The sequence below is a fragment of the Plecotus auritus genome (assembly GCF_963455305.1).
Source record: "Plecotus auritus genome assembly, chromosome: 9".
NCBI classification, from domain to species: Eukaryota; Metazoa; Chordata; class Mammalia; order Chiroptera; family Vespertilionidae; genus Plecotus; species Plecotus auritus.
In genome coordinates this window covers 42,539,685-42,553,605 of record NC_137783.1, presented here as the reverse complement: position 1 = coordinate 42,553,605, position 13,921 = coordinate 42,539,685, and the positions used below count along the sequence as shown (strand labels likewise).

The 13,921-nt window shown below is 47.3% G+C and overlaps 1 pseudogene across 1 annotated transcript; it reads right to left on the bottom strand.

Annotated features, from left to right (window-relative positions):
- Window positions 1-3,241: 3,241 nt before the first annotated feature.
- LOC308258019 (large ribosomal subunit protein eL29-like) lies at window positions 3,242-3,828 on the bottom strand (annotated as a pseudogene). Its single transcript has one exon. The product of its transcript is annotated as a large ribosomal subunit protein eL29-like (transcript).
- Window positions 3,829-13,921: the final 10,093 nt, after the last annotated feature.

Sequence of the window (13,921 nt, the reverse complement as noted above, 5' to 3'; positions counted from 1 at the left end):
GCACCTGACTACTTTTTTTTTTTTTAAATATATTTTATTGATATTTCACAGAGAGGAAGGGAGAGGGATAGAGAGCTAGAAACATCGATGAGAGAGAGACATCGATCAGCTGCCTCCTGCACACCCCCCACTGGGGTTGTGCCCGCAACCAAGGTACATGCCCTTGACCGGAATCGAACCCGGGACCCTTCACTCCACAGGCCAACGCTCTATCCACTGAGCCAAACCGGTTTTGGCACACCTGACTACTTTTACAAAGGAATTTGGGTACCTGACCCAGTCCTATAACCTGACCTGGCACAACATCTATATCCTCATCTCTCACCCCAGAGGCAAAGGAGCACATCTGGCTAGCAGCTCAGGACCATGCCCATGCCCTCCATAGGCAGGATATGCAGCCAATTCAGTTGGCGCTGACATGCTTCCCCGAACTGACCTGAGATGGGATTACCTGGTTAATTCTCCAGGGCGCTGGCTCTGTAGCCATATGATCACCTGTCTCATTGCTGGACTCCAAAAGGCTGCCCATGAGGCAGTCAACTATGACAAACAATGAAATCACTCAGGGCCCTGACAAAAACCCAGCTCTCTTCCGCCTCACAGAGGCCTTACAGAAATTTAGCACCTTAGACCCCACGCCACTCCCAGAGGGAACTTTTTTTTTAATAATATTTTTTTTTATTCATTTCAGAGGGAGAGAGAGATAGAAACATCAATGATGAGAGAATCATTGATCAGCTGGCCCCTGCACGCCCCACACTGAGGATCGAGCCCACAACCCGGGCAAGTACCCTGACTGGGAATTGAACTATGACCTCCTGGTTCATAGGTTGATGCTCACTGAGCCATGCCAGCCAGGCTCTTTTTTTTCTTTAAATATATATTTTTTATTAATTTTAGAGAAGGGAGAGGGCGAAAGAGAAAAACATCAGTGATGAAAGGGGAACACTCACAGGTAGAGCTGTTCAGTTACTCCAGTCATACTTAAACAACGTAACCGAACATTCACCCAACAAAGTCCCCATCTTAGGACCAGTAACAACCAACACTGTCCTAGCATATCAGGCACCTCTTTGCATCAACAGAACACTCCCTGCAGGAAAGGTTTTGGGACATCTTGATCAACGCCAATGCAACTTTACTCTCAACACACAGCCTTCCTCTGGCGGGATAGCAATTTCATCACCCAAACAGGCTTTTTCTAAAACCCATTGGATTCTCAGCCTGGCCCACCGTCTCAGCCACCTTCCCAACGGCCACGACCACGCATACCTCCCAGATCTGTTTAGGTTGACCCTTTTCCTGTGTTAGCTATTTCACATGGCAGAGTCGTAACTCTCAATTACAATCTAACTGCAGCCTACTTCCCTCCTGTGGTCTCACACATTCTGAATTTTGTGTGGAAACTGAGAGGAAATATATATATATATATATATATATATATATATATATATATATATTTTTTTTTTTTTTTTTTTTAAACATCACCACTGGGGTGACACAGGTCAATCCCAAAGGCCATTTTCAGCCCCTTACTGGGGCAACCTTGGCTGGAACTCCTTCTGTTTGGGAAAATGAAAACAAGCTTACCTCTTCACCATCAAAAACACCTTCTGCTTAGAAAATCAGGGAGTCTTCTTTCTGTGGGGCACCAATACCTATCCCTGCCTCCCAGCCAACTGGACTGGGACCTGGACCCTAATCTATCTCGCCCCCGAAATAGACATTGCCCCTAACCATCAGCCCTTCAAGGTTCCTCTCACCACTTAGGCACAGACCAGGCAGGACCTTGCCCTCCTTCCCCTTCTTGCCAGCCTAGGAATAGCTACAAGCCGAGGGACTGGGATAGGGGGGCTAGCACCCTCCCTCTCCTACCATCAGAGCCTATCCAGAGACCTTGCAGACAGCTTAGAGGAAATTGACTGAAGTATTGTTGCAGTCCAGGACCGGAGAGAGTCATTGGCAGCAGTTACTATCCAAAATCGGAGAGGACTTGACCTCCTCACACTGAGGAAGGGGGGCTATGCCTATTCCTAGAGGAAGAATGCTGTTTTTATGCCAACCAGTCTGGCATCGTAAGGGACGGGGCCAGGAAACTAGTTGATAGGGCCTCAAAAGTCTGACAACAGCTTTCTGAATCCTGGGGTACCTGGCTACGGAATCTTCACTGGACCTTCTGGCTTCTACCGCTAGTTGGACCCCTCTTAATGCTCTTCCTGGCACTCATCTTTGGCCCGTGCATCCTAAAAGCCCTTTCCTCCTTTCTTCAAAACTGCATTCAGGCAATCACCAATAGTTCCATAGGGGAAATGATGCTATTCCAGACCTACACTAGAGATCATCCCCTCCCTCAGTCACCCACTAATTAGGGACATCTCTACAACCCACCTGAGCATGAAGAAGCTACAGAAGTCCGAGGTCAGCCTCCTTCATCCACCCCAGCTCACAGAAGGAAAAAGAAAAAGCACATTCTGTACTTTCCCCTGCTCTCATTTTCTCCCCTGCCCTCTCTGTGGCTTTCCTGTTTCAGGTGTCACATGTGACAGCTAAGTGGCCAAGAACAGCAGTTCTAGACCCAGCGGCTAGCTTTGACCCACATAAAAGCATAAATATCCCTCCCTCCCTACTCTCGCTGGCTGACACCACTTTGGTCTCGGCCCTTCCGTTTGCAGATGTAACAATACATTTATAACTTTTGCTTTTTCATTTCATTCGGTCTGGTTCCTCTCAGCATCGACCTAACAGATCCCTTTATCTCAGTTCCCCTGGCTTGAAAGGTAAGTTTCTTGTTGGGATTTTAGATGCCGGTGCCACTGCCACCACCATGCTGTTCTGTGAGTAGGGCTGCCCTTAGGGGTAGGGCCAAAGAGAAAGGGAAAGACAAGAAAGGAAAAAAACAAGGAGGCTTCCCCACCCTCTCCTGCCTGCAGGAGCTGCCTTTCCAGGTCTGCTGAGCAGAAATGTAGAACTTCCCTAGGACCTTTTGCTGCCTGTGCCAGCTGTGCAGTCATGCCTTGTGGCTGCCTTTGGGTCAAAGCCAAGTGATGAAAGTGGAAAACTCACCCCTGTATGTGCCTTCTTTACCACTGGTCCCCCTCCCAATCTTCCTGCCACTATTGCTTTCTGTATTTTGTCCAGAGTTTTTAGTTGTATCATTGGGAATGGCAGGCTATAGTGGACGCTTACACCTTCTTGGTTAGTACCAGAAGTCTTTTTTTTTTTCTTCCTGCCGCAGGTTTCTTTGTACAAACAGCACAGGACGGCACCAGCGCCACGCAGACAGCAGCCCAGGGGCCCCACCAGTCCTTCCGTCCTCACATCGGCAGACAGAGGCCTCTACTGTGGAGCCTTCGTGGGGGCCTGGGCACCTTTGGGAGCAGGAGCCTGAGCCGCTTTGGGAGCCTGAGCTGCAGCTGTACCTGCAGCCTGGGGCTTGGTTTCCGCCTTGGCCTTGTCCTTGGCCTTTGGCCGGCAGAGCCTGAGCCCCTTGGCAATGCGGGCACGAGCACGTTTCCCAAGCTTGGGGTGAGCCATGTAGGCAAGTCGACTGAGTTTGCGGCTGCAGCCCTTTGGGATATGGGGCCTGGGCTCCTTGGGCTTGACCAGGGCCTTGATGGCCTCAGCGCGTGCGCTCATGGCCTTGGCGTTGTTGGCCTGCATCTTCTTCAGGCCCTTCTTGTTGTGCTTCTTGGCAAAGCACATGTTCCTTAGGAACTTGGGGTCTACCCCCTTAAGAGATTCGTATCTTTGTGACCGGGGTTTCTTGATGCCATTTCTGTGCCATTTTCAGGACTGGTTGTGCGTGGCGTGGTTCTTGGACTTGGCCATCTCTGCACAGAAGCCCGGGGCTCCCGAAGCGCCAGGGACCAGAAGAGTACCAGAAGTCTTGAAAAGTCTGTTATTACCCGGTAGGTGTTGCTCAGTGGTTGAGCATCGGCCACAGTTCCATTCCCTGTCAGGGCACATGTCTGGGTTGTGGGCTCAATCCCCAATAGGGAACATGCAGGAGGCAGCTGTTCAATGATTCTCTCTCATCACTGATGTTTCTATTTCTCTATCCCTCTCTGAAATCAATAAAAAAATAGTTTTAAAAATAATGTAACCATCTTTCGGAGACAGCCACAGTTAATTAAAAAAGGAACACGTGTTAATATTCTTTTATCTCAGGATCTCACCATTTTATAGCACAAATTCTCAAACGGTGCTTCTGCACTGTCCAAGTGTAGAAGTACTGGAGGCAGAATGGAATGTTTTGAGGAGAGCACTTTATTCTGTGAATTAAACATCGAGACGTGTCACCTGGTACTTGGTAGGTGGGAATAAATGAGTACTGAGGTGACTCTCAGGGCACACTGCACACGTGGTGAAAATGAGGCAACTTCAAAAAATTCTGAACAAGTCAAGGGAGACTTTTGGGGGGTTGGGAGCAGACATTAATGAGATATAGGCTAGTAAGTCAGGTGGGGAAACTGAGACAGTTTAACGCAGTTTGCAGACATCTAGTAAATCCCATCTTCCTTAAACCAAGGACACTTGAGAGTAAATGGTTTTCACTTTTCCCTAACCATGGGTGTTTTCTGATTGACCAGGAAGAGGGTCAATCAGAAAACACATTCAGGGAGACAGATAACAGAAATCCAAATAGTGCCATTTGCCAACCACACTCAAGGACAGATGAAGTTAAAAGAATAAACATAATTTTGGTACATCAGCATAAAGCTGATGAATATTGAGGTCCTACTGTAAGACCTCCCCTAAACACCCAGCCTTTAGAACCCCTCAAAATGAAGGTTTGCCCAGCCAGCATAGCTTAAGCATTGACCTATGAACCTGGAGGTTATGGTTCAATTCCTGGTCAGGGCATATGCCTGTGTTTCGGCTTCCATCCCCAGTGTGGGGTGTGCAGGAGGCAGCCAATCAATGATTCTCTCTCATCACTGATGTTTCTAACTCTCTCTCTCTCTCTCTCTCTCTTCCTCTCTGAAATAAATTAAAAAATAGTTTTAACCCCCCCCCCCAAAAAAAAAAGGTCTAGCCTTCCCAGGAGCACACTAGGGCCTCCCCGCTTCACCCCTCCCCCCCAGGCATGCATCTCCCAAACTCTAAGGGACCCGACAAGGCTTGCAGCCAAGGCAGCAATGGGCAGCAATAGTTAATCCCAGACAAACCCCCTGAACCTGTCCCCAAGGCCTCTCTTCTCTGACTTCTTAGTGAGCCGAGCAGCCCATCCTCGGCTCATTTCCCCAGCCCCTTCTGGCTTCCCTGCCCCCAGCTTTAATAAAGGTCCTCTAAAATTCGCCCGGAGTCGTGTTGTGAAAGTTTTCCTGCACAAAGTCAAGAACCTACACACTACCGGCTGGTCCAAGGAGACCGGCTGGTCCAAGGAGACCCGCTCAGGTCCAGGTCCCCTTGCCAGTAACAGTAATAAATAGAGCCCAATGGGATGGAAGGAGGCAGCTGGGCTTTGCCTGTGGCTAGAATGTAATTGCTCAGTACTGCCCCTATCAGGTTTGACTTTTCACTTTCCTTACTCTCCTGTCAAGTGTTCAGGACAAAGAAGGTGGGGGTCGAGGGAGGGGAGGGTTGGTTCTTCCCTCAGTCTTTCCTTCCCTTTCAGATCAAAGGGAGCTGGATATCAAGACACAAAACTTTAATCAAGTGAACAGGAAGAGGGTCAATCAGAAAACACACTCAAAAGCAAATCCAGGGCATTGCCAAGAGGAATGGGCGCTGAACCCCACGAGGATTATATTCAGAAGGGCAGAGGTCCTCTGGGCCTCAGAGCTCCAAACGCTGGGGTGGGGAGCTGGAGGGTGGGTTGATTCCAGGTCAGCACCTGTGAGTGTGACCTGGAGATTGGGAAGGTACTGAAATTTAAATCTAAATGTAGGATCTTAAAAGTTTACTTTCAATGCTCTAGTAGAAGGCAATAACAATTTCTAGGGCCCTTATTATGCAACAATCTCAGTGACATTTTGAAGGAAGTCATTTTAAAGATAAAAGAATGGAATCAGGGCAGGCTTTGGTTTCCAACCTTGGCTTCTTCCAGAAGATCTCTTAAAAATCTGCATGCTGGCCCTAGCCGGGTTGGCTCAGTGGATAGGTTGAGCATTAACCCATGAACCAAGAAGTCCCTGGTTCGATTCCTGATCAGGGTACATGCCCTGGTTATGGGCTCAGTCCCCAGTGGGGGGCTTGCAGGGGGCAGCAGGTCATGTTACCTTCTCACATCGAGATGTTTCTCTCTCTCCATCTCCCTCTCTCTCTAAAATCAATAATAAAACCATTTTATTTATTTATTTATTTTAAAAATACATTTTTATTGATTTCAGAGAGGAAGGGAGAGGGAGAAACATCAATGATGAGAGAGAATCACTGTTTGGCTGCCTCCTGCACACCCCATACTGGAGATTGAGCCCACAAACCCCGGCATGTGCCCTGACCAGGAATGGAACTGAGACCTCCTGGTTCATAGGTCAATGCTCAACCACTGAGCCACACTGGCCGGGCAATAAAAACATATTTAAAAAAAATAGCATGGAAACAACACAAATGTCCATCAACTGACAACTGAATTAAAAATGTATATTCATACAATTAAATATTATTTGGTAATGAAAAGGAATGAAGTACCAATACATGCTACAACATGGATGAATCTTAAAAATGTTATGCTAAGTGAAAGAAGCCACTGAATGAACACACACATTATATGATTCTATTTATATGCAATGTCCAGAAAATCTATAGACAGAGAAAGCAGAGTAGTGGTTTCTTAGGGTTGGGGGTCATGGGGGGATAGGAGATGGATATCTAAAGGATATGAGTTTATTTTTGAGGTGATGCAAATGTTAAAAAATTGTAGTGATGGTTGCACATCTGGGCAATAGTGGTGATGTTTGTGAATATACTAAAACTGAAAGGTAAAGAATTTTGTTTACTTTATCTTATCTGGGCAAATCCTGAACTTCTTAACTCTAGAGATTAAAAAGCAACAATGGAAAATGGAGCTTTAGGGGAAAAAAAGCAAACCCTAACTGAAAGAGTAAAGTTTTTTTTTTTTTTACAGCTGTCCGTTTTATCTTAACTCTCCAAGGTCTTCCCCCTTCGCCAGTGATGGGAACAAGACCCTTAAACCTGTCCCAGGAAACAGCCCCGAGCTAAGAGCAGACAGAGCAAATAGTGCTCTGACAGATAAGAAAAGCAGGACATGAGATTACCGGATGGGACTGTTGACTGAAAACTTAGGCCCTGTCATTAAACATGTTATTAACGAGCCCTGTTGGAATTTCCTGGCGGCTTTGTCCTCTCTTCCCCCTTCACATGTGTAACCCCCCGATGTATGGTTTTTGCCTATATATACTTGTAAGACTTTCTGCTCGGGGTTCGACTCCTCTGCTCCCGTGTGAGTTACGAGTTGAGCCCCAGCGCGCTGGAATAAAGCCTCTTGCTGTTTGCATCAAGTGACGCCTCCTGCGGATGATTGGGGTTGCCGTCGATCCTTGGGATAGAGTAAGGGTCTCCCTCTGGGGGTCTTACAAAACCAATCAGTTGTACACTGTAAATGGATATATGTATTGTATGTGAATTCTATATCAATAGAGCTATTTTTTAAATTTGAAAAGTATTACACTTCGTAATTAGAGAAATTAAAATAAAAGCAACTGTGATCAACTACTTTTCAGCCATCAGACTGGTGAACAAATTCAAGTCTGTAATATTTATCATGGGCGAGGGTATGGGGGAAGTTGGTACTCTTGTACACTGTTGGTATAAATTGAGGTAACTTACTTGGAGGGAAGGTTGAAAAGATCTTTCCTGATTCAGTATACACACACACCTTTGATTTAGTTATTCCACTTCTAGGAATTTATTCTATCAGACATTTATCTAACATAAAAATAATTTTTACAACATTGATTGTATTAACCCAAACTAAAACAACCAAAAGTCCATCAATAGAGAATTGAGTAAAATAAGTTATGAATGTATAAAAATTACAAATATCATGCAGTTGTTAAAAGATTTACATATATCATGCAGCTGTTAAAAGTATATTGCACAGCTACTGTTTGTGCAAAAAGGGAGGGAAGAAAGAATAAGGATATATAGAGATGTATATATTTGCATAAAGGAAGATACACAGTAGACTAATACAGTAAAAATGGCTACTTGGTTGAGTGGAAACTAGGCAGATGGCAGACAGAAGTGGATATGAGACATTTCACTGAATACCTCTTTATTGTTTAAAGTATTACATTATATTGTTTTATTTTTGAGCCATGTGAATATTTAACCTAAAAAAGTTAAATTAAAAAAATTAAGAATATAACTGAGCCAAAACCGGTTTGGCTCAGTGGATAGAGCGTCAGCCTGCGGACTGAAAGGTCCCAGGTTCGATTCCGGTCAAGGGCATGTAACTTGGTTGCGGGCACATCCCCAGTGGGAGGTGTGCAAGAGGCAACTGATTGATGTTTCTCTCTCATCGATGTCTCTGACTATCTATCCCTCTTCCTTCCTCTCTGTAAAAAATCAATAAAAATATATTTAAAAAAAAAAGAATATAACTGAAATAAAAATATCCACACAAAGTAAAATATAACCTGTATAAGATACAGTGAGTGAAAAAAATAATTTGCAGAATAGTATATATTTCATTCATTTATTCAATGAACAAATACTTTTGAGTTCCTAATTTATGTTCTGGATACTGAGGATATGAAGTAAACGAGGCAGTCAAGGATCCTGTTATGGAGATTGCATTTTAGTAGTAAGTAGGTAGTCAAGTACATAAGTGAACAAGGTAATTTCAGTGATAGAAGAAAGAAGAAAATAAACCATGGTGATGGAGAGTGATTTGTGCTGGGGATTAACAGTTATGTGAAGGGTGTCACAAAAGACCTCTATGAGGAAGTAACATAGAAGGTGACACAGGAATGAGGAGGACCTGGGGGAAGAGAGAGGTCCAGAAAGTAAGGCAGTCAGTCCTGAGGCTGGAACAAGTTGTCAAGTTTGAGAATCTGGAATATAGTCTGCACAGAAGACAGAAAGTGGTAGGAGAGGAAGTCAGAGTAGTAGTCAGGAGACAAATCAGGATTTACATAAAAGAACAATGCATATGTTCATTTATTTTTATTTTATTTCATTTAATTTTTTTTATTGCTTAAAATATTACATATGTCTCCTTTTCCCCCCATCGACCCCTCCCTGGCCACTCCCACTCCCCCAGGACAAGCCCCCACCGCCCCAGTGTCCGTGTCCATTGGTTGTGCTAATATGCATTCATACAAGTCATTTAGTTGATCTCTTATCCCCTTTCCCCCCCCACCTTCTCTCTGAGGTTTGACGGTCTGTTTGGTGTTTCCCTGTCTCTGGATCTATTCTTGTTTATCAGTTTATATTGTTCGTTATATTCCACAAATGAGTGAGATCATGTGATATTTATCTCTCCAATTGACTTATTTCACTTAGCATAATGCTCTCTCCACCTCCATCCATGCTGTTGCAAATGGTAAAAGTTCCTTCTTTTTTTTTATATATTTTTATTAATTTTTTACAGAGAGTAAGAGAGAGGAGAGGCATAGAGAGCTAGAAACATCGATGAGAGAGAAACATCGATCAGCTGCCTCCTGCACACCTCCTACTGGGGATGTGCCCGCAACCAAGGTACGTGCCCTTGACCGGAATCGAACCTGGGACCTTTCAGTCCGCAGGCTGACGCTCTATCCACTGAGCCAAACCGGTTTCGGCAAAAGTTCCTTCTTTTTATAGCAGCATAGTATTCCATTGTGTAGATGTACCACAGTTTTTTTTGTGTGTTTTTTTTTTTCTAAAGATATATTTTTATTGATTTTTTACAGAGAGGAAGGGAGAAGGATAGAGAGTTAGAAACATCAGTGAGAGAGAAAGATCAATCAGTTGCCTCCTGCACACCTCCTACTGGGGATGTGCCCACAACCAAGGTACATGCCCTTGACCGGAATCGAAACTGGGACCCTTCAGTTCGCAGGCCGACGCTCTATCCACTGAGCCAAACCGGTTTTGGCTCAATTTTTAACTTTTTGAGGAAACTCCATACTGTTTTCCACAGTGGCTGCACCAGTCTGCATTCCCACCAGCAGAACAATACACATGTTTATATATGAATTGAAAATATCTGGAAGGACACACAATCTTAGTAATGTTATTAAGTGGCTATTTTGTGGGTAGGAATTAGGTCAGAAGGACTCTTTAATTTTCGATCTTCTAGTAGGATTTAGATTTTTAAAAATATATATTTGTATTGATTTCAGAGAGGAAGGAAGAGGGACAGAGAGATACATCAATGATGAGAGAGAATCATTGATTGGCTGCCTCCTGCACACCCTCTATTGGGGATTGAGCCCACAACCCCAGCATGTGCCTGACCAGGAATCAAACCCTGACCTCCTGGTTCATAAGTCGATGCTCAACCACTGAGCCACACTGGCCGGGGCAAGATTTAGATGCATAAAATAAGAAATATGTGTTAAAATAAGTATTTTTGTTTTTCACTTTTAATTTTTTTCCAGTTTGTCACTGTATTTAGTAGTTAGATATGCAAATCCAATATTTCTTATGTTTTTGTAATTGCAATGGTAAACTCTTATAAGAAGCTACATTGAAACATGTTTACAGGAGCACGTCCCCAGTGCAGCAGTGCTGAAATATGAGCACAACTGATGGTGAAGGTGAGGGGAGGTCTCTGGAAACCTTCACTTCTTCATGCCTATAATTACTTTTACTATAGATCACACATCATAGCACCAGGCTTCATAAAACTGAAAGATCTTACTCTCCTGCCTTGCCAACATAAGCAGTGGCTGGTGTCCCAGATCCTTGCCTGACTTATGTTGACTACCTCTCAGTACTTCCATCATGGGGAAAGAATATGAAATTTCAAATTATTTTTCTTACTAGTGGCCCGGTGCACGAAATTCATGCACATTAAAAGGCGATTAATTAGAGAAAACAATTTAATACTGCTATTTGCCCTTTCTCTATAATAGAAGTGTCAGAGATGAAAGAAAATTAGTAAAATGTATATGAAAACCTTCCTCCTGTCAGAGTCTGGGGCACACCATGGGACCCAGAGTCAAGTCCCTGCCCACCCACATGCACCTCAAAATTTTGTGAGACCCAGACCTGGCCGGCCTCCCCCTTCATTGGTATAGATCCAGACCTGGATAGTCCCACCCTTGTCAAGCCCCGCCAGGCAGGGAACGTAGCCTCAGGTCTCCTGGCCCGGCGCCAGGACAGGGGGCATGGCCTGAGGTCCCCCAGCCCAGACCGAGGTGGAGGGGTGTGCCTTGAGGTCCCCTGTCAAGCCCCACCAGGTGTGGGACATGGCCTGAGATCCCCTGTCAAGCCCCACTGGGTGGGGGGCATAGCCTGAGGTCCCCCGTCAAGGCCTGCCAGGCGGGGGTGGGGTGGGTGGGGGCGCAGCCTCAGGTCCCCCAGCCCAGCACCGGAAGGGGGGAACAGCCTCAGGTCCCCTGTCAAGCCCCATTGGCAGGGGGTTGCAGCCTCAGGTCCCCCCTGGGTGGGGGGCACGGCCTGAGTTCCCCCAACCCAGCACTGGGGGTGCACCTTGAGGTCCCCTGTCAAGCCCCGCCAGGCAGGGGGGCGCAGCCTCAGGTCCCCTGGCTTGGTGCTGGGGCGGGGGGTGCGGCCTGAAGTCCCTTGTCAAGCCCCACCTGGTGGGGGGTGTGGCCTGAGGTCCCCCAGCCTGGCGCTGGGGCCAGGGGAGCAGCCTGAGGTCCCCTAGCCCAGCACCAGGACGGGAAGGGCACCTTGAGGTCCCCCATCAAGCCCCACTGGGTGGGGGGCGTGGCCTGAGGTCCTCTGTCAAGCCCTGCCAGGTGGGGGGCATGGCCTGAGGTCCCCCAGCCTGGCGCTGGGGCAGGGGGAGCAGCCTGAGGTCCTTTAGCCCAGCACCAGGACAGGAAGCGCACCTTGAGGTCCCCTATCAAGCCCTGCCGGGTGTGGAAGGTGGCCTGAGGTCCCATGTCAAGCCCCACAGGGGCGGGGGAGGGTGTAGTAGCCTCAGGTCCCTGCTGATTGCTTTTTTTTTTTTTTAATATATTTTATTGACATTTTACAGAGAGGAAGGGAGAGGGATAGAGAGCTAGAAACATTGATGAGAGAGAAACATCGATCAGCTGCCTCCTGCACACCCCCCACTGGGGATGTGCCTGCAACCAAGGTACATGCCCTTGACCGGAATCGAACCTGGGACCCTTCAGTCCGCAGGCCGACGCTCTATCCACTGAGCCAAACCGGTTTCGGCAACCCTGCTGATTGCTTGTTAAGGCTCCTTATGGGAACTTGGCCTCAGCTGTGGGTGCAGCCATCTTTGTGACGGAGTGATGGTTAATTAGCATATTCCCTCTTTATTAGATAAGACTAGTGGCCTGGTGCACGAAATTTGTGCACATTAAAAGGGGATTAATTAGAGGAAATAATTTAATATTGCTATTTGCCCTTTCTCTATAATAGAAGTGTCAGAGATGAAAGAAAATTAGTAAAATGTATATGAAAACCTTCCTCCTGTTAGAGCAGCCGTGGGCAAACTACGGCCCGCGGGCCGGATCCGGCTGTTCTATCCGGTTCTCTTGCTCTCCCCTCCGCTCCTTTACTTTGAATTTATATTAGTTCACACAAACACTCCATCCATGCTTTTGTTCCGGCCCTCCGGTCCAGTTTAAGAACCCATTGTGGCCCTCGAGTCAAAAAGTTTGCCCACCCCTGTGTTAGAGTCTGGGGCACACCATGGGACCCAGAGTCAAGTCCCCGCCCATCCACATGTGCCTCAAAATCGCGTGAGAACCAGACCCAGCCGCCCCCCCCCCCATTGGGCTAGATCCAGACCTGGCCAGTCCCACCCTTGTCAAGCCCCGCCAGGCAGGGGACGTAGCCTCAGGTCCCCTGGCCCAGACTAAGGTGGGAGGCGTGCCTTGAGGTCCCCCGTCAAGCCCTGCCAGGTGGGGGACATGGCCTGAGATCCCCTGTCAAGCCCCGCTGGGTGGGGGGCATGGCCTGAGGTCCCCTGTCAAGCCCAGCCAGTCAGGGGGGCTCAGCCTCAGGTTCCCTGGCCCAATGCTGGGGTAGGGGGCACAGCCTGAGGTCCCCCGTCAAGACCCACTGGGCAGGGGGTGCGGTCTGAAGTCCCCCAGCCTGGTGCTGGGGCTGGGGGAGCAGCCTGAGGTCCTTTAGCCCAGCACCAGGACGGGAAGCACACCTTGAAGTCCCCTGGCAAGCCCCACCGGGCGGGGGGCATGGCCTCAGGTCCCCTGGCCTGGCGCTGGGGTGGGGTGTGTGGCCTGAAGTCCCCCAGCCTGACACCAGGGCGGGGGGGGGGGGGGGGGGTTGAGGCCTGAGGTCCCCTGTCAAGCCCTACAGGGGTGGGGGAGGGCATAGCCTCAGGTCCCTGCTGATTGCTGGTTAAGGCTCCTTATGGGAACTTGGCTTCAGCTGTGGGTGCAGCCATCTTTGTGATGGAGTGATGGTCAATTAGCATATTCCCTCTTTATTAGATAGGATTACCATTGTTATTGATAGTTCCTTTGGCACTGAGTTTGGGCAGGTGTTTTTTGTTTTTTAAATAGGAGTACTGAGCAGTAATCTAGGAAAGTAAATACTGTACCTAAGAGCTGGATGATTCCTTTGGTTCTAGTCCCTCTAGTGGCAATCATGAGGTAGTGCTGGAGACTGAGTCCAAGCACAAGCTTCCTATAGTGAGTTAAAAATAACTTATTTAATGGAACTCTGAAGCATAATCCAGTGTAAGAATATCAGAGCTTGAAAAGATCTCACAAGTGATCCAGGACTTTGCTACTCCAAGTGTGGTCCCTAGGTCAACAGGGACTTCGCCTTCGGGGTGCAGAGGGGGTGGGGACTTGTC